Here is a 19,321-nt window from a genome sequence, read left to right on the forward strand (position 1 = left end):
TATGCCTATGTATGTTTGGATTAAAAAGAGAAACTACCTATGAGGTGCTTATCACAGTATGTGGAAACATAGTAGGTTTTCAATAATTCTTAACCCCTATGTCTCTCCAGTTTTAATCCTGAGAATTGAATTAAGCCATATTCACCTCCCCTTCTTTTCATCACGCCTGCCCTTTTGGCCTCCACATGAACCTGAGAGGTGAGTAACACAGATTATGGGGGTCCCCAGTATATGTCCTGTGCCCACTGGCATCCTTGTCTCCTCAGAGGACTTCGTAGGAGCAGATTCTTGTCTCAGTACCTTCTCTCTACTCATGCACTACACACACACCGTAGGACAGATTCTCAAAGAGCATTGCCAAATGCTCCTATGTAGTCTCTAGTACATTGAATAACTGATCGATGTCAGCTGAACCTCAAGATGTTTTTCATATTTGCTTCTATATCTTTGTTAATTAAAAATGGTCATGGAGATGTAAAACATGTCAAAGAATAAATGTACCTCCCGGCATCAGATGGTAAAAGATCCCTTAGTTTAGAAGCATTTTTTGTTAAGGAAAAGCTCAAGCCTGTTCTCTACGTAGCCAAACTTCTCTACTTCATGCTTAATTACAACTCAAAGAAAACTGAAATACTGCATAATCTAGCCAAAGACAACTGTGCACTAACCTCAGAAATCTTCCTCAGCATCCAGCAATTTCCCAGGCTCTCCAGTGAGGGCCTGCCTGGCTCTCACTAATTTAATCAGCCACACGAAGGAAACGAAGGTGTTGCATTTGGCCCTGGGGAATTTTCAGTATGCTGTGCTATTAGAAGGGAATACTACCTAATGGAATAATATCAGGGAGAGACTCATGTAACATCAGACCTAGAAGAGTCCTTGGAGACAATCCAATTCAACTCCAGGCTTCAAACAATAGGAAACTAAGGCTCAGAGAGGGAAAGTGCTTTGCTCAACATGACACGGATACTGCAGTCAGTGACAGATTTCGGGCAACAACCCAGATTTCTAGCTCGTGTTGCTCTTATCTTTGTGGTTCCGGCATAGCAATTCTGTGGTCTTCGGAATCTCATATGCTGAGATTTGTGTTCATCATTTATTTTTAAACATTGGTGATTCTCTTTATTACTCTTATTTCATCTACCATTGCTTGAAGTTCACATTGAAAAATAGGGATGAATGAATAGAGTCAATGACTCCAGCTCTCAGCCTGCTGCCTCACTACCTGCACTAGACTAAATTAACTACACAGAAGACAACTGGCTTCATTTGGTGCCAGTCAGATAGTGGTTGCTCACCCTCAGTACCTGGGAAAGCAGGCAGCCCCTTCTTTCTTGTTCTCACAGGATCTCTCATATAGTAGAGACTTGGTGACATCTTGCTAAAAGAAAGAAAGAACGAATAAATGAGGAAATGAATGAATCGATTTCTATTTGCTGGAGTTCCACTCTGTTCTCTTTATCCTTACCCCATGGTACCCTTATCTTTTTTCCCCAAAGTGCCTATAATCACAGCTTTTTAGAACTAGAAAGGAAATTTCAAGATTACCAGATCCAACCCAGTCACTTTCCAGAATGGAGTTTGGAGTCGACAAGTGCCTAGTCAAGGGCCGCAAACTGAATCAATGTCAGGGCTAGGATGTGTCCAGCTTCTGTGATTCCTGGTCCAGGAGCTGGCTTTTTCTTATCACTCTATTCCTTCTATGCTGGCATCTTCCCCAAGAACATTGCACACCTTGGCTCTTAACTTGGAAAATGTGTTTCAGGAGCTACTTTACGAGCTCACGAGATGACGAGCTTCAGGGTGGTATCGTTATTAAGAAAGAGCCCAAGAGCTGGAACAATGGCAAGCGTGCAAAGCATGGCTGACCTCTTGTACTGAAAAATAAACACCCACTTTTCTCCTGACCAGAAGGACCACCCCAGCCAGCTGAGACAGACCTGCGGAAGTGGTGTCTCCCTGGGGCCTCTGAGGACTGGGGCCCAGGAGCGGGATAGCAAACACTGTCATCACTCTCCTGTTGGGTTTATTCTCTCACATGATGAGCAAAAGATCTGTGAGGTTGGTAGGAGTAATATAACAAGAATTCTTCAAGATGTGGAAATTAAGTCTCAGAAGTTAGTGACTTGGCCAAAATTTGCAGTTACTATGATAGAATGAGAACTCGGGTACTTGGTGATGGCTTTAGGATGAGATGGTAAGGTGAGTGGGTATCCTTTAGTCTGCAGGGCTGACCTCAATGAGAACAATGCAATCTTTCACATCGCAGTCCTTGGTGCCACAGTTTGAGAGAGACAATGAGGATGAGCGAACTGTGAGTCTCAACACTGATGTTCTTCTTTCTATATAAGTAAGAACATTTGCTCTAAAAAGGCAAGAGTCTTATAAATAAGATGGATGTGTTTTTCTCTACTTTGTAATGGTCCAAAGTGAGCAGCTCAGGCCTGCAGGGCAGCTGTGCTCAATGAAGTCATGCGGGGACCTAGTTCCCTTCACATCGTGACTGTTATTCCCTCGGTTCTGTCCTCCTCTGCAGGACATAAACTTGGTCTTGACCAAATCTCTCTTCCAGAGTAGGGGAAGGAAAAAGAAAAGAAGTGAGGGCAAGCAATTGCTGTTAAGTAAGTAACATGTCATTTTTTCTTATTGGCAGGGACTTAAGCCATAAGGCTACTTTTATTGGCAAAATCCTAAGAAATAGAGTTTGTAAATGAGTTGGTATGTGTCCAGCTAGTGTGTGTGTGTGCGTGTGTGCGTGTGCGTGTGCGTGTGTGTGTGTGTTTGGGGATTAGAGTCAGTTCACCCAATCCTGGGATGCTATGGGGTGTGACAGAGCTTCTCAAACTGCATGTGTCAAAGGCCACTCCTACATCAGGGGAGAGTGATAATGTACCCAAAGAAACAATGCTATAGAGAAAACAAGCATGAACTCGTTTTGTCTCTGTCTTATCAGAAAAGCTAATGTGAACATTTTTTTTCTATTTCATAATATATATATGTATATATCATATACATGTATTTGTATATAATACAAAGTAATGAGATTAATATTATTAACATTAAATTATGTCTCAAATTACTTAGAATAAAGTAAAATTGACTGTCCAGGAAAAAGTATCTCATTTATTCTGTGGTTTCACGTACCTCTTGGCATAAAGCCAGGCATTCTGAGAAGTATGTGTCCCCCTCTCTGAGAAATATAATTGTCAGTGAATAAAAATTAGAATAGGAACTAGTAGACTTGGCTCCACCATCATCTCAAGTCTTGGGTGAGATGGTTTTTCCCTCTCTGAAATGACAATGCTGTCCATCCGCCAGCCTGCAGGGATCGACTTTGCAGTACCATATGCACATGGCATGTCATTCACTGATCATCAGGTGTTGTCCATCCTGATGAAAGGTACTGTGGCTGTCTGCTCCCTAGCTGTCATGGGCCTTGAAGGCCCAATTAAGCAGAGCAGTAACAGTAAAATTATGATAATACACTGTGCTCCTGAAACTGACCCAGGGCCACAGCACAGACACACACAGGCAGACACACACAGATACACAGAGACACACACGCACACATGTAGACACGCACACACGCACACACACACACACACACAGAGCATTCCTGTCTAAAGAGAAAGCTGCCTCCCTAGTCCTGGGCTCATTGCACAGAGTGGGAGTGGGAGCCTCGCTGGGAGGTGACCTTCATGAGCTCTGAATCGGTGCTTCCTCCTCTTTTTTTCCCCACTTAGAGATTTATTTATTCATTTACCTTGGCGTAGTTAATGGGGACTCAGGGTGGGAATGGCGGGTGGCCAGCAGACTGCCGTGGATGGAGGGTGTTATATATTGCTTCCTGAAGGGTGACATCTGGGGGCGGGCAGAGCAGAAGGACCCGGGGAGGGAGGGGAGAGGAGGAGCTGGGCTGCTGAGGTCCACTCTAATTGAACACCTAATGAATAAGATGGATGGTCTTCCCCCAGGGGGCAATTAGAACATGAAGTAGCAGGAAGAAAGAGGAGAGAAAAGGTGGGGTCAGACAGAGAAAGAAGTCAAGGAGAGACAAGACCTGATGGTGCGCAAATGTCAGAATAAGGCAGCTAAACCAGGAAACAGAGGCGGAGGTGGGGTGAGAAGCTGGAGGGAGTTGCTGCTTCACATTGCTTACAGGAGGCGCACTCAGAAGGCAGAGGTGGCTCGGTGGGATTTGAGAACGACCTTTGACCTTCGTGTCTCCCCTCTGCACTTCGCATCTCCATGTTTGATGATGCATGCAGTACATTATTTAGGTTTAAGATTTTGAGTCCTCTTTTAGGAGGCAATATTTTAAGCTGTTGTCACTGTTTTATGCCACAGCGTGAGTGAGTGAGCTGTGCAGTGCTGATGGTGAGGGTGGGCGTTGTTAGGGGCAAGTTAATACCAAGAAAGAGCACACGAGAGGAAATGAGAGGAGGCATGGGGAAGAGTGAATGAGGACCCAAAAACATGGTTTTTGTCCTTCCTATTACCTGACTCTTGTAGTGCTCCATGGCTGAATCTTGTAGAGCTCCACGGCTGACTCTTGAAGTGCTCCATGGCTGAATCTGTTCCCTCAGAAACACGGAGGAAGCAATGCAGGAAGGATGCTTGAGGGAGGTGGGAGATGGGGTGGAGCTGATAGGGGCAGGTGAGGCACGGGTGGAGGGGTTTGTAGAAGACTGGTTCAGGGACAAGTAAATGCCAAAAGCAGATGTTTTTAGGGAAACATGGATAGAAATCAGGTTTGAAAGGAAGGTGGGTTGTTGGCAAGCAAAAAATGAAGGATATTAAACCTACACTATGAAGCTTGGAGTTGATTTTATAGATCACCAGACAGAACCACCAGAGCTTTCTGAGCAGAGAGAACAGACAAGGAAGTTGAGAACAGAAGGGAGGGTGAAGAAAACTAGCACCCTGGACCCGATCTCCTTTGCTCTTCATGACACCTGGAAAGGGAGGTCTGAGCCTCTATTTTCTGCAGATGAGGAACGTGTGACCTCGGAGGCTATGAAACTTGTCCAAGAACATTAAATTGAAAAGCAGTAGAGCTGAGATTCAAATCCAGGTCTATTTTGACTCCCCAAACTGTGCTTTTCTGTGTCAACATGTTGGGGTATTTTAGTAAGACTGAAATTTCCCACCAGTGTGCTGTGTTTGCTTAGTGAGTATATTAGTTTCCTAGGGCTACCCTAATGAATGACCACAGATTCGGTGGCTTAAGACAACAGAAATTCATTCTCTTACAATTTTGGCACCCAGAAATCGGAAATCAAGTTTCCCTCTACAGGTTTAGAGGAGAATCCTTCACTGTCTCTTCCAGCTACTGTGGCTCCAACAATTCTTTGGCTTGTGACAGCATAATTCCAATCTCTGCCTCCATCTTCACAGGGCTATATTTCTGGGTCTCTATCCCTTCTCGTCTCTTATGAGGACTCTTGTCATTGAAATTAGGACCCATCCTAATCCAGGATGATCTTGCCCTCATATCTTCATCCTCATTACATCTGTAAAGACCCCTTTTCCACAGAAGGTCACGTTCACAAGTTCTGGGTGGACATATTTTCTAGGGGCTCCTACTGAACCCACTCGAGTGAGACTGGGGAAGAGTATGGAGACCAGAGGCTCTGAGATGTGCTCCCTTCCCTTTCACTGGCAGAGTCAATGGCTGTGTGGTTATGGCATCCTCTAGTTTTTAACATCATTGGTCTTATTTTCTTCCCACAACAGTTGGGCTAAAGAAGGAGAAGGAAGAGATGGTGCTGCAGGGTGTGGGAGAGAGGGGACTTTTTCTTTACAAACTGAAACAGCTCCTAACTCCAGACTACCTGATGGTGCACAAATAGTAGTGGCTTCTCCTCTCCTGACTGTCAAGACCAATTTCTTACCGCCGCAATTTGACACTGTGTTCTGTGTTAACAGATCTTTAGCTAAAAAGACCTTTAGTAGATGGCTGTGGTCACATGTCTGAAAGTGAACAAAAAGTTTTCACAACCTGGGCCAATAAGAAACCGTGTTACTGGCTTTCAGGGCGCTAAGGGGGCTCCTCTCTCCTGTTTCAGGTGTTCCTGGCTGGCTGATGCAAAGGCTGTGGGTGCCTGGGGCTCCTTTTTGCTGGCCAACTTTGGGGCTCAGCAACAATCTGTGAGTGCAGTGATGTTTACATTGTTAATGACCCATGCAGGCCTCGAGCCTGAGGCTCTGGTACAGCCCTCCATGTGGTCACTGGGTAGGAGGCGTTTTGAGAGCCCTGGGCAGAAGTCACTGAGAGGGTCTTGGGAGTGGACAAGGAGGCATGCTGTAGTGTGACTATGTCTTCTGTGTTGGGAGAAGGATTCAGGGAGTATCTCAGAGGCCTCTCAGTATCCAAGTGAGGTGTTCAGCCAGCCCTGCCCCACAGAACTTGTTGGAACTGCTTCTCTGTGCTGGGACCCAGATGTCTGACATGTGTTTGCTGGGAAGTCAGAGTGGAGGAGGGAGAGCGGAGCAGGGAACGGGAAGTGGGGAGAGGAGAGGAGGAGGAGGAAAAGAGAGAGGATGAAAGAGATATTGGTAGGGGAATAAGGACTGGGGAAAGGAGAGAAAGATAAATAAAAGGAAGGAAAGAAGAATTTAAGGAGGGAAAAAAGTTATTGGTTCTTGTCTGATGGGAAACTGAGGTGACTCTTGACTGATTTATTCAGAAGGGTAACAGCTTTTAATCACCACATCCCATGGACAGGGTGCTCTTTGAAGTCTTGAGCACTGAAAAATGTAAGATGTTCCCAGCCATGTAAAAATAATTATTATTACATTCATCTAAATTCTGATTTTCTCCATGATGATTTTTAAAATAGCAAATATAATTTCATGACATTTTAAAATAGCAAATACTGTCTTCTTCCAAAAAATATATTTTTGATGACTCTCCTTTGCTAATGCTCCGAGCATAGGCTTATCAGGTAGAACACACGAAATAAATAAGCATTTGCAAAATGAGGGTGACATCATCCATGAGAATCCTTATATTTTTCTGGTAGTTCGAAATGTACGAAGCTATTTCACATATACTATATGACTGGATCCTATGAGGAAAGATAAAGTAGGTTTTTATTTTTAATTGGAACAACATATAGCTAAAGGACAACAAATCCTTTGGTCTCACCATTCAACTACTTACATTTCTCCAGGTTGTGTAATAATTATGCATATGTAAGTTGTCTATGCAACATGAAGAAGAATGTTTTATTTCAAAGCTGTCCAGGAATGAAAGACCTGACTTCAGGAAGAAGTGAGTAGCTCATCAGTAGAGAGTATTGTGACTTCAATTGCACCCCTACTCACCCACCTAAAGATAGGTCCAAATCCTTACCCCCAGGACCTGTGAATATGTTTTATTTGGAAATAGGGTCTTTGCGGATGTAATTAAGGATCTTGAAATGAGATCATCCTAGGTTTAGGGAGGGCCCTAAATCCAGGGACTGTGTCCTTATAAGAGAAAGGAGATGGACATTTGAAACCCAGACATGGAGAAGAAAGTGGAGACTGAAGCTATGTTGCCACAAGCCAAGGGACACCAAGAGCCACCAGAAGCTGGAAGAGGCAGGAAGGGTACTCTCTCGAGTCTTCAGAGGGAAAGTGGACCTGCATGCAGACATCTTGCTTTCAGACTTCTGGCCTCCAGAACTGTGAGACTAAATTCCTGCGTTTTAAGGTACCAAGTTTTTGGGTTCAAGCAGGGGATCTATGCCCCGTTAGTAGAGATATCTCCAAAGGAATCTGAAGATCAGAAAAGCAGGTCATTTGGCCAAGTGACTTTTATGGTTCTTTCTAATCTTGAGATTCTATACTTCAGAGCATTTTTACTCAATTGCATTATGTACTTAACAATCCAATGCTCTGCTTTTGTATTTAACATAATTTTATATGAATTTTTTAATATATAACTTCATATTTTTTTATCTATAATGACTACATAATATGCCATCCAATGAATGTGTCATTTACGGTTGATGCAAATTGTTTTCATATTTTTTACTATGATATATAATGCTGCTGCAGATCTCATTATTCATGCAACCATCTTTCTTTTGATATCCTACGACAGTGGTTCTCAACCAGGAGTGATGTTGTCCTCCTAGAGACATCCGACGGTATCCGAATGCTTTGATTGTCACGGTTGTTAGGGAGGGTTGCTACTGACATTTAGTGGGTAGATGCCAGGAATGCTGCTAACAACCTTACAATGTGCAGGACATCTTTCTGCAACAAATACTATCCAGTCCAAAATGTCAACAGCGATGAGATTGAGAACACAAGCCTTAGGATGAAATCTTGAGATTAGAAAATAGGTCCTTGTGTTTCACTCTCAGTATGAGTTGGAGGAGTACGGCCACCTTGGTCAGAGCAGAAGTTCAGAGAGGTAAAGAGACCTGGCCCAATGGTCGCACGGCTGGCTCGTGGCAGAGCCAGGGTTACAACTTTGGTACAGACTTCAGTCCAGTACTATCATCATCCTGGCCCAGCTGTCTCTCCTCCATTGTCTAAAGCCAGGAAAGCATCCAACGAGGTGTCCTAGGACCAAGATCTGATGAAAGATAAACATACCTGAGCCTTCCGTGCCGAGGCTCTTAATAAATTTGGGGAAATGAAGTTTAATCTTCCTCTAAAAGGAAAACCAATCCCCACTGTGTTAGGAAGACTTCTCTAAACACTGCAGCCCACACTTCTCTGTCACATCATAAATTCCTCTCATGGCCTGCACTGCTCACGAAAGCCCTTTAATATGTTCTGGCACCATGGCAGGCTCTTAATAGATGCTTGGGAAATGCCTGAATGTTAGCAGTTTAATAGGTTTCTGTGAACTATCCTAGGTATGCAATTACTGGTCTGCAAAGGTGACTGTAGGAAAATACATGCTTATTAAAACTTGGAATGGTGGCAGAACCTCCACACCCTCCTCTATCTCCTGAGACTCAGTGACTGCTCCTCTGGGATGGTGGAGGAGCTCATTCTGTCAGCAACTCAGAGCATAATCCGCAGTGGGCCACCTCCACATTATCTGGGGAGCTCCTTAGCAATGTAGATGACTACTTTATAGGTTTAAAATCCATCACCTCCCTTATTTCGCTTAACATGATTATCTCAAGGTCCATCCATTTACCAATGTCACCATAAAAAAATTACATAAATAAATAAATAAATAAATAAATAAATAGAACCTATACCTATATCCTAAAGAAAGAGAAAAATCCATCACCTCTCTGAAGCCCAGAGTCATGTTTCTACATGGAGAGCTGGAGAGCAGCTCCCCCTCCCCCACCACTATCATGGAAGGAGCTTGGGTATTCAAGAAAATTGATTTGGGCAAGGGACTATTTCTTGTCAGTGAATGTGATGAAACTGTGTAATAAAGTATAGGGCAGGGAAGGGGCAGATACTCCTTTAGCATAATAAGGTGAGGATTATTACCTTGCAAGAAATAAAAATTAAAGTAAAAGGAATACAAATTTCTCATGAAGACCAGACAAGAGTCTTCAGAAAGCCATTAATCCTCATGATGGTATAATGTGCTGGTTTCAGATCTTTTATGGGGAAAAGCAGGAACCATCCAGAAGAAAGTCCCTTCTGCCCTCATTTCTCTTCCTCTGCCCTAAGCTAGCCCGGAACTCCCTCCCCACCCCACCACTTCTCACCCCTTACAAACCAGAGCATGCTCCTCCTTTTTACCAAAGTGAAAGAGATGGAGTATTAGAAAAAGTTGTTGGGATTAAGCAGATGTTTCGGGCATAAGAAAGCTGAAGAAAAGGGGATTTCATTACTCTGCTGTGAGGATGGCACATCTGCACAAGGAGAGAGAGACCAGACCCTCTCAGCAGAGAGCTGCTTCATTGGGACCCAGAGTGTGCTTAGGTGGAGGAAGGCAAGGGAGAGAAAGAGAGAAAAAAATTTCCACCCCCACCCCATCCCTATGGTCATTTAACAGGCATAAACCACACCCTCTTTGTGGATGATTGGATGGCAAGAAGTCATGTCCTTCAGACTGTGGACCAGCTGGGAAAAGGTAAATAAAATTCCCCTTAATTAGTGTCACTCTCTGTGGGACAATGAACAAGGGTCCTCTACGCAGGTTATTTTAGACAAGAAAACTGAGAACAAATGGGGTCTATTAATAGCATCATGGTAAAATAGCATGATGTGAGGCTAGGACACCAAGCACTGTGCTCTATCCCATGTCTGACTGTCTCTGTGCCCCTTTGAGGAGAGAGAGGACCAATCTGTATGGTCCCTGGGGACCCAGCAGAGGACACACCTGTCACACAGCTGAGGGGTTGAGTGTGATGTCCCACTCTGTGCACCACAGGGGGTTAATAAAACCAAACGTGTGATTCATAGCACTTAACTTCTCCCTTCGGCGTTACAGTGAAACTGAGAGGGGCTTTGCTCTCCAAAGAGCCTCAGGAGAGTCTTTGAAAGACATTGATCACTGCAGCAGGGAGGGCACATTACCTCCCCAGAGGACAGTTTGTTTGCAGTGGAGCAGGGTAAATGTGTAAAGTGTGCCGCGAATGGGAAGTCCCTATTGTCCAATACGCAGCAGATCAAGTGCACTGAACTCCTTTCTGACAGATCCTTCATAATTTTTAAAAGAAAGAGCAAAAATATTTTTTTCTGCAGCAAAAAATGTTCACAACCCTCTCCTTGCCTATCAAAGCTCAAAGAAAGCTTCACCTCTTTCTTTGTTTCGCTTATTTTTCAAGAAGGGAACGCACTGGCATAGCCCTGACCTTCCTTCTTCTGTCTTCACTCCTCTTTGCCAATTTGGTTCAAAGGAATGGAGGCTGGAAGGTGGATATGGAGGAGGCAGTGACCATGGTGATGAGAGGACAAACTATAAGTAATAGTCAAGTATTTAACACGTATATATTTATTCATGCACTTAACAACTAAAAATATTGTTTAGTCACTCAACATATCATTACTAAGCACCTATCATGTTGGTACTCTGAAGGACAAGGAAAATGAATAAGACAGATCTAGCTAACAAGATAAAGTATGTATTCTAATTACCACAATACAAAGAGAAAAGTCAGTGCCGCATATAAAATAATATAGGATTTGAGAGAGAACTTTTAATTCAAGAGATCATGAGCGGTTTGGTAGAGTTTCAAGATGGCATTTTTGTTGGGCCTAAAGAATGAATCAGATTTAGGGAAGAGAGAGTGGGAAGTAGTAGGGTACACTGGTATATTTCTGCCCATGAGCACGAGATAGCAACAGGGAATTATGTTACATGCTGAAGATGGTAAATCGTAGAGGTCGGATGAAGTTTAGATAAAGTGTACGATGAGAAGCAGGGGAAATGATGTTTGGAAAGATAAGCTGGTATCAGATGGTGGACCAGATTTAGTGGATGATGATGGCTGAATAGCGGTGGAATATGATGAGAGTGACGAGTGAATGCAAGTGAAGCAGGAAGAACAGTTATTAGGCTACTGCAGTGGCCTAGAAGCAGGATAATGAAGACCTGAACTCTGACAATGAGTTAAAATGGAGAGTAGAGTTTGGCCGGAAGTTAAATTACAGATGTTGAATTGATAGGATTTATAATATCGGGCTCAGGCAGAAGGTGAAGTACAAGATGACTTGAAGATTTCCAGGTTATGAAGTGGAAATCAAGGTGATCAATTAAGAGAAATGGGAAATAGACATTCTTGGAGGGAAAATCGGAAATCCAGTGTGTGTCAGTCCATTGGGATATCTAGGAGGAGATGTATAGCAGCTCTTTTTCTACAAATGCAAGATTGTCTTTTCAAAATTTAGAGTTTTCAGAATAGAGGTTATGAGTAAAGCAATGAAACTGGCTAGACTGTCCAAAACAAGTCTAGAGAAAGAAGAGAAAAATGGAGTAGAGAAGAGAGACGAAGTGAGGTCAGATCTTTGAATAAGCTGTGGTTTCAAAGGCAATAAAAAGAAGAAAAGTTAAAAAGAAAAGAAATTGGAGAAGGAGGAATAAGAAAAGGCATAGTAACCAAGAGGCATAGTAACCAAGATGAGTAATTAACCAAAGATGAGGCATAGTAACCAAGAGGAGTAATTTGATAAGCTAGAAGACAAAAAGCACTACAGCACATTGGAAACTGAATCAGATAAGATTAGGTTTGCCGCATAAATGGAAAACTAAAAATAACAGTGGTTTAAAATTTTAGAGATTTGTTTTTCTTTTACATAGAAGAAATCTGAGATAAACAATCAATGGATCAGCATGGCTATACCATATTATCATCAAGGACTCTGGCTCATTCTATGCTTCTGTTCCATGATCTTTCGTATAAGGCTTCTTTGTTAAAGTTTGCCTCATGGTCCAATAAGGCTGCTGGCGCTCCAACCATTATGTTCATATGACACTAATGGAAGAAGTGGGGAGGGCAAAAGTGCTCATGTCACTTTTTGCATTACTTAAGATACTCTCTTATAAGTCTCATCAGACAACTTCACCATCCATATTGGCTGTATTTAGCAACAACGAGGCTGGGAAATGTACTATTTATATTTCTGCCCAGAATAAAATCAGATCTATTAGTAAGTAAAAGGAGAAACATATCGGATAAGCAATCAGTGGAAGTCTTTACCATAAAAGCCGAAGGTGGAGAGCATTCCATATAGAAAAGGAAAGTCAGTAGCAGTGGTTTTAAAAGTATGGTTACCAAACCAGCAGCTTCAGCATCACCTAGGAATTTGTTAAAGTTCCTACTACATTAGAGATGATATAGTAAGAGCAAGAGATACAAACACGAGTAAGACAGTGTCTGTTCTCAAGTGCATGTACACTCTAAAGAGGTGAGATGGGTGGGAGAAATACATGCAATTGGGTTACAGGGGTAGGCATGGGTACAAGCCTACATGGAGCACAAAAGTCAATTCTCCCTGGGAGAGAAAGGAGCCAGGATTTAACTCTTTTAATTGGCTTCTGTCCTAGATTAGAAGTTTTTCAAAGATGGGGTAAATTTGTCTCTGTATTACAGAAATTCTTCCTTTCTCCTATTGCCAACCAATGGGCCTTGCAGACTTTGTGAGATGCTTTTTCTACTGGTGGTAAAGCCAGTGAAGTCACAGATAGCAGCATCTTGAATGCTCAGAACCTCCTGCTGCTGCATGATTTGCAGACCCATGTGAGTATCCAAAAGTCAACCCTGCCGGACCTATAACTATTGCTTTGGTTAGGAGTGTGTGTGTGTGTGTGTGTGTGTGTGTGTGTGTGTGTGTGTGGCATCTGGAAAACATTAAGAAAGTAAAAAATCCAACTCCATCATTCTGAAACACACATTGTTATTAAACTTGGGTACCCCATAAAAAGTTTTCTTTGACTCAGAAAGGAAATATTTTGTTCATACACCTGTTCTTGGCTGTAACCAAATGACTTTCTATGGTCTTTGATCAGTTGCATTTTTCCCCTTCTGTTGGCATTTTCTTCCTTAAGGTCATTCTGAATTCCTCCCTATCATTCTTCATCCACAAAACATGGTAAGACATTCCCATGACAATGTCCAGGGGTGGCAATTGGTATTGTGTCTTATATTCCCATTCTAAAAATGTCTGCCCAGGAAGCTGTATTTCAATCCAATTCACCACCATGTTAGGGGATGAAAGATAGAAGACCTACAGGATGACAACATTGTGTTGTGCGTGGGACAGTAAAGAGCACAGCTTGACTTGAATAGAGAGTTAATGTTGGATGGATAAGATAGAAATAGGTGAAGCATTTTGTATCATAGACTAAAGAGTCTCGACTTCATTTGCCCTAACCAGCCACATGATCTAGGGTAAATCACACCCCTTCTTTTTGGACCTCAGATTCCTCTGTAAAATGGATGAGGTTGGATTAGAAACCTCTTGCGACAGGTGATAAGGAGGCACTTAAGGATGTTCAGTGGAGTGTTGGAAAGGTTTCTAGAAAAGATTAATCTGGACTGTAGAATGGATGGCATTGAGAAAGTATTGGATCCAGGGAATTTACCCAAGAAGTTATTTCAATAGGGCTGCTTTCTGCTTAGTACCTTGGTCCCTGACCCCTGGACCTAAAACAAGACACAGTGTCTCTCTGTCTCTGTCAGTGTTGTCCCCTCCTGCCACAACTCAGAATTCCAAGTCAGATATCTGGAAATGTGCTTTACATTCTTTACTACTTCAAAATTGCAGTAATTATTAGACCTGCTTATAGATCATATTATTTAATGTTTTTTTTAAAGTGCATCTATCATTGTATGACAAATTAGTTTATTGATAACTGTATCTTGATAAAACTGGTATTGTTTTTAATCCATGTTTTTTTTATTTTATGCACTTAATATTTTTTCTGAGTCCATAGACTTCCTCAGACTACAAAATGGGTCCATGGCACAGATAAGTTTCAGGAACCCCGACTCTTAGGACAGAACTCCTAGAGCAGGGGTCTAAAGTCCTCGGAAGATGGTGATTCTGTTGAGAAAAACTCTTGAATACATCTTTTTGGTTATAAAAAAGATAAAGCTCAGATTCTCTTCTGGAATGGAAAAGTGTTGACCATGAGGAACTGAACTGCTCAGCATGGGTTGTCCAGAGAAGCAGAAGTTAACATATTGTTGAGGGGTTTTGCTTACCTGGGGGGTTGGGTCCAGGCCTGGGGGGTGAGGGCAGGGAAAGGGGTAGTGCACCATGTGGGAAGTCACAGCCTGGCAAGGGACTCCCTGGCAGGGGCGTGGCTGATGTGCTCGAGGAACTGTGGTTACTGCTGCCAAGGTTAGGTTTTCCCTTTCTGCACTTTAATTCTCTCATGCTCTCCTCCACCCTCAGACACACTTCTTACAGCCCAGAGCCAGTTCTCACTTGGGGACTTAAGGGCAAAGCAGTGAGAGGAAGAGGTAGCAGCCAGGAGAAGCAATACTGAGCTGCTGATGGATGGCCAGAGACAACCTGGACAGAGGTGACCAGCAGGACAGACATACTGGCCTTACCATTCCCAAAGAATTCCAGAAACTCTCTATGAGAAGATCTGACAAAGTCTGGATTCCTGTAGACATCCAGACTGGGGGCCTGGCTGTGTTACCATACTACACGGAATCTAAAATTCCAAGTGATTGTAATATGCATCATGCTTTATGCACCACTAAGAAAGAAAAGACGTTGCCAATTACAGTTGTGAGACACCATCAATTATCAGAATGATATGTTAAGATGTGAATAAATTTGTCCATCAGAATTAAATAAATATGATAGTTAAATATTTAATTGAAGGGTGACTTCCCTTCCCAAGGTTAGCAGGCTTGGGGACACCCATGTTTCCTAATTGTTGGAGGCTTTGTTTTTCTCCTCCGTGTGTGGGCCCATGGAGAGCCGGGGCTGTGTCCCAGCCATTTCTGTTCTCCCAGCATCAAGCACAATGCCTCTCTCATGGTAGATGCTGCAAAAATGTTTGTTGTATTAAAAACCAGTGGGCTCAATATACTGATGAAAGAATGAGTCGATGACAGGTGTGGTTCTGTATGGCACATCTAGGTGAGGTAGGGAGTGAAGGAAGACATCCGGCCCAGTGGGGAGGATTCTTTTATCACTGACATTTTTAGATTGTTTAGCTCATGGTGATAATAAAAAGCAGATCATCTCTTAAACCATTTTGTTATTGTTTTTAAATCCTCTGCCTGCAATGCTCCCCTTATTGCTTATACCCAGGGTAGAACGCTCTTTCCAGCCCTTCATGTGCCTCATGCAAATGAATGAAGGGGGAAGCTCCAATGCACTTCACAAAGAATTAAACCAGAATAAATGTGACCAGTCATCTCTGGTTGCCAACACAAGCAAGGATGCCCTCCCTGTATTTGAGAGTTTACTCTGAAACCCCACACAGAAGCATGGAGAATGTGTACTGAATGCAGAACTGAAACACTGAACTAACAAATAGCTCTTAAGTATTTCCTTCATGCTCTAGCCACTGTCCCCTCTGGTCTCACCATGACTGAATCAGCGCTGCCACTCCCCGAAGGAATGATTCGATTCCCCAAGGGAGCCACTGAGCATTTGCTTCACGACTTTTGAGAGAATCTTTGCTTTTGGCACCAAGAATTGGGTGAAGAGAGTGTCCTCATGGGGTTGCTACCCGTGTAAGCTCTGCCTCCCAGCCCTGCATCCCAGGGAATGGCCCAGCAACTTGGTGAAGGGGTTGATGGGGACAGGAAGACAAGAAAGTATTGACTGCAGCCACATGGCTTGTGGGATGACTTGTGAGGCCTGGGGCAGCCCTGTGTTCATGTAGTGACAGCTAAATTTAGTGCTGGCTCCAGTGGCAGAACAAATGGGCAAGCAGAGCAAAGACATTCTGCTGGATTCTAGCCTAGCAAAGCCCTGTCCAATTGGTCAGCCTTTGGGCTGATCCAGAGCAGCCAGGTCGGAGCTGACACAGACTCATGGAACAGTGCTCTCAGGTCCTGGGAATGGTAGGCAGAGGACAGGAATCCCTGAGCACCCATCACTCCTTCACACATTCATTCAGAAATGTTTATTAAGCATTAGCTAAACAAAGGTCAATACAACAAGCCCTTCCCTCAAAGAGCTTATACTCCAAATGGAAGACAGACTATAACTACATAGTTATACCAACGAGATACAAACAGATGAGAAATGGGAAATAACAATGACCGAAACTTGGACCATGTTTTCCCATTAATAAGAGATTTTCTCAAATCTATCATTTTATTGCTTCAAACAGCAATCACACACAGTTGTATTATTATCCCCAAGTTGCAGATCAACACACCAAGAAGTAAAGTAAGTTGCCTAACGTCTCAGAGAAAATAGGTTGAGGGAGCTGGGAGTAGAGGAATATTCCTCCCTCAGTTGCCAGTTCAGAAGCTTTTTCATACCACTGTGCCACCTTTTTTTCTTTTGGATGGGCCATGAAGGACCTGATACCCATTTGCTTAGTTGGGAGAGAGTGTGGTTTTAAGAGTTAGTTCACAACGGTATTGGTAGTTTAAGATCTCAGCATCTCCTGACGTCATCATTCTTTCCACCTCTGTTGCCCACGTAAACTTTCATTGGCTCCCCCAAGACATCGTTCCGTATTTTAATCCTGGGCAGGCATGTGCTTTATCCTCTTTATATTATTTCCTGCTTCTTCAGGAGTAATATTTCTCGCCATCCCTAGAAATGATCTTGGGATAAAACATCCGGGCCTATGTTCTGGACAAGGGGAATGGGAAAGGTGGAGGGAAAGGATTGATGTGATGTTTATGGAAGTGGCAGGAGAGTTCTATGATACATTCCTCGAAGCCTTCACTGAACCTTTTAGTTCCTCCCCCATATCTCTCAGAGCTATGGTTAGAATTCAGCATAGTGATACCATTTCACCCTGCATCCCGGAAACTCAGGCCCACATGCAATTTCTTCAGGGAAACCCACTCTTCCCCCATGTAGAGAAAGCCCAGGATGAATCAATCACCTGGGCTGGAATCCAGAGGGCAGGCCTCTTTCAAGTCTATTTTCCATTGGTTTTTTTTGGTTGTTGTTGTTGTTTTTTGCTTTTTTTTTTTTTTTTTTTTGGTCAGGCGAGAACTGAGATCTTGTTGTTCCAAGATCTGTTATGGTCCCCTGATGGCCACCTCCTGGATTTTTTAGCCTGAATCCAATCATGCTCCCTGGTTTCCCTTTAGACATGGCTCTTCTTCATTTCCAAACTCTAGCTTTTAACACAAAACATAAAAGTATCTGTAAGTCAAGCTCTGGTGACTCTTCTGATTAGGAGCAATAAATTCTGTTGGGTGTCACTTTCTAATGAGATGATTTGGATCTTTGGGATGTGGTTGAAAGTGGGCTTGAGGGGTGGGGGATTGTGTGGCGGGGTGGAGTGGAAACGCCATTGTGGTTTATTGATAGTCGGCAGGATGACATTCTTGTTTCATCACATGATGAGTGTTTTCAAGGCACCAAGCCAAGACCAGCCATAAACCTGTCGGGGGGAAACATCTCCATGAAATATTCCTGAGCTCACAGAGCAGATGCCCACAGAGGCAGCACGGCTCACCTGATTCACTCCTCAAGGCAGCCGTAAAGCATTGATCTGGAGAAGGTGGAGGTGGTGGGCTTGTTATACCTAATTGGTGACAGAGCCAGGATCAGAACCCAGGTCAATTGAACCCCAAGTTCACGTTCTTTTCACAGTCCCAGAGTGCAGACATGCAGATGATAGTCATTCTGGTTTTAGCTCTGTCACTAATTAGTTTTGTTATTTTGGTTTGTTTCTATCCTCTCTGGGTTTCTGTTTCTTCCTCTGGAAGAGACAGGTTTGGAAAAGCTGACTTCTAGCTCCCTAAGGGCAGGGACTGTATCCTCAGGGCATGGAGTGCTGCCTGGCAGTCAGTGTGACATGAATACCTATAGAATGAATGCACCAATCTTCTATGATTCTATGAATGTCCATTCTCACATTAGCTCCATGTCTTTAAATCAGCTCTCCATTTGTTTACAGATGATCTTCCAAACTCTGCCTATTTTATAGAGTGAGCCTTGAAAAGAAACTGTTTCTAGTTCATTCTATTAGCATGGTGCTTATTCTAACACACTTGTGACAAAAGAGGCTGTGTGCATGTGTGAGTGTGTGTGTGTGTCCTATATTATGTTTAACAGACTTATATGAAGTTTGCTTTCCCAACATCTGTTTCCCCTTCTTTTAATACCTCCATTTTCTTTAGGTAACACCCTTCCCCCACTCCCATATTTTAATACCATGAGTAGAGCGGATCCTACCTGCTCTGGACTGTGATTCAGCCCTGGAGAACTAGAGCATTAAGCCTTCTCAACCACAGGACTTTATTCAGCGATGGGCGTGTGATCCGGGCAGATCTAAAGTGGCTCAGTTCTCGAACTTTCAGTGGAATCACTGGAAATAAAGGCTTTATATTTCTTCTGGACTTAGAACTGTTAGATGTAAGCCTGTACTACCAACAGGCAACCTTCTTACTTCCACCATGAAGATAGAACTTGCCTGAGAATGGAGCCTACAGAGAAGAAAGCAGAGCTGAGAGATAGAGAAAGATAGTGTTTGAGCACCTGGAGCCATTTGGGCCTGAAGCCAAACCTCCCCCAGGGTTTCTGTTGTGTGAGCCAGTAAGTTCATACTTTTAGTTAAGCCAGTTTGGGTTGGGTTTATTGTCACTTACAATTGAAAGGGTGATCAAATTTCATTGAACTGTGAAGCTCTGGATAGTCAGAACTGGTGTTTTCCCTCATTCCACTGCATCTTCTCTCATTGTCAAGTCCAAGTTGTGTGAACGCCGAACCCTGGTTTTGTCTCCTTCTCCAGCCC

Source organism: Pteropus vampyrus, unplaced genomic scaffold, assembly GCF_000151845.1.
Source record: "Pteropus vampyrus isolate Shadow unplaced genomic scaffold, Pvam_2.0 Scaffold116, whole genome shotgun sequence".
NCBI lineage: Eukaryota > Metazoa > Chordata > Mammalia > Chiroptera > Pteropodidae > Pteropus > Pteropus vampyrus.